Source organism: Oncorhynchus masou, chromosome 32, assembly GCF_036934945.1.
Source record: "Oncorhynchus masou masou isolate Uvic2021 chromosome 32, UVic_Omas_1.1, whole genome shotgun sequence".
Classification (NCBI taxonomy): domain Eukaryota; kingdom Metazoa; phylum Chordata; class Actinopteri; order Salmoniformes; family Salmonidae; genus Oncorhynchus; species Oncorhynchus masou.
In genome coordinates, this window is record NC_088243.1 from 49,186,642 (window position 1) to 49,189,141 (window position 2,500).

The window sequence follows — 2,500 nt, forward strand, 5'->3', positions numbered from 1 at the left end:
TTGTCATTGTTGTTAATTTTCTTCGGTTTTCTATTTGAGATTTTTAGATTTGATAGGGAAGCTGAGAGGTCAAATATACTGTTAAGATTTTCTACTGCCAAGTTTACACCTTCACTATTACAGTGGAACGTTTTACCCAGGAAATTGTCTAAAAGGGATTGAATTTGTTGTTGCCTAATTGTTTTTTGGTAGGTTTCCAAACTGCATTCCTTCCATCTATAGCATTTCTTAATGTTACTCAGTTCCTTTGGCTTTGATGCCTCATGATTGAGTATTGCTCTGTTTAAGTAGACTGTGATTTTGCTGTGGTCTGATAGGGGTGTCAGTGGGCTGACTGTGAACGCTCTGAGAGACTCTGGGTTGAGGTCAGTGATAAAGTAGTCTACAGTACTACTGCCAAGAGATGAGCTATAGGTGTACCTACCATAGGAGTCCCCTCGAAGCCTACCATTGACTATGTACATACCCAGCGTGCGACAGAGCTGCAGGAGTTGTGACCCGTTTTTGTTGGTTATGTTGTCATAGTTGTGCCTAGGGGGGCATACGGGGGAGGGAATGCTGTCACCTCCAGGCAGGTGTTTGTCCCCCTGTGTGCTGAGGGTGTCGGGTTCTTGTCCGGTTCTGGCATTTAGGTCACCACAGACTAGTACATGTCCCTGGGCCTGGAAATGATTGATTTCCCCCTCCAGGATGGAGAAGCTGTCTTCATTAAAATATGGGGATTCTAGTGGGGGGATATAGGTAGCACACAGGAGGACATTTTTCTCTGTTAGGATAATTTCCTTTTGAATTTCTAGCCAAATGTAGAATGTTCCTGTTTTGATTAATTTAATGGAGTGAGTTAGGTCTGCTCTATACCAAATTAGCATACCCCCTGAGTCCCTTCCCTGTTTCACACCTGGTAGTTTGGTGGATGGGACTACCAGCTCTCTGTAACCTAGAGGGCATCCAGTGGGTCTGTCTCCTCTATACCAGGTTTCTTGCAGGATGACAATGTCTGTATTACCGATTTCTTTGGTGAAGTCCGGGTTTCTGCTCTTCAGGCCAAAGGCAGATGACCTCAGGCCTTGGATATTCCAGGATGAAATAGTAAAGGCTTTTTGTTCCATAAAGTGTCCAATGTTGTTGGTCGTGGTTTGGCCTCAGGCCAGTAAGTGTGAGCAGAGCCTGCTGAGCATCTGGTACATGCCATTGGCTTGGGCAAGTGTGAGAGTGGGGGTTGGGACTGTTTGCCCGCTCACTACCTGGGCGTATGTGTGGCTTCCATGTTGAGGCCCTCTTTGCGGGGGTGGGGTGCATGGGGTGGGCAGGAGTGGCATAGGTCTGATCTGAGGGGGCCTAAATGGGGTGTGGGCATGATTGACGTGGGGGTGTTGATTGGTTGGGGTAGGGGTGTGGATGTGTCTGGGTGTGCGGTGGTCTGGATGTAATTCCTCTTGGCGTGGGTCCTCTATGTGTAGGTCCAGGGGGGTCCTGCAGGTCTGGGAGGGTGTCTCGCTGGTCTGGGTGGGGTGTCTATTGATCTGTTGCTCCTGTGTGAAGTGTTGGGGATACGTTTGAGAGCGATGTCCTTTAGAGTTCGGGCAAAGATGGGCACTGCTGCCTTGTAGAGGTGGACCTGGTCATAGAGGCTGTTCAAGTCCAGGGTGGAGTGGTGGGCCAGGAAAACGTTTGGTTTTGAGGCACAGTCACGGGAAATACTTGCGTTTACCCGCTGTACTGTGGCAGGGTGGAAGTCTTTTCGTGGTAGCAGGGTGGAGATAACCACTTGTGCGTTGGGGAAAGTAGAAGAAGCCTTTTCAATCACTCCCTTCAGTGCTGTGGCCACTCTTTCCTGCTGGGCCCTCAGGTCGTTTGTGCCTGTGTGTATTATTATGTGGCTGGGTGAGCCTAGTTTGGCCTCAGACAGAAGGTCTATGGCGCTCTGGGTGTTTGGACACCAGAGTTTAGACACACTGTGTTTGGGAAAAAGTTTTTTTTCTTCTATATATTTCCCATTTGAGTCCATAAGTAGTACAATTTGTGTCTTGTGTTTGTCCTCAGTGGGTGTGGGGGGTTGTCAGAAGGGCTATCAGGGTGGCTGACAGGGGGTGCTCAGAGGGGGTGAGAGACGCTGGGCTTGGGGTTCTTCATTTGTCTGTTCTGCTGTGATGTCAAGATTTTTGTTGGGTGCTGAGGTGGGCTGTTCTGCTGGCTTCTCTGTGGGGGTGGCCACCTCTCTAGTGGGTTGTTCTCTGTCACACGCCGTCCCCCTCAACCTCTCCTCCATCCCCCTCAACCTCTCCTCCATCCCCTCACCTTCTCCTCCATCCCCCCAACCTCTCCTCCACCAGCAGTCTGATACTCTCCTCTAGTTGCCTGTTCTGCTCCTCTTTCTCCTGTTGTATTTGTCTCACCACTGTCCAAAGTGCAGATATGTCTCTGTCCACCTCCAGCTCTCCTGGTCTGGTTAAGGGGCTGTTGTTGTGCTGGGCTGTTGTCTGGGTCTGTGCTGACTGAA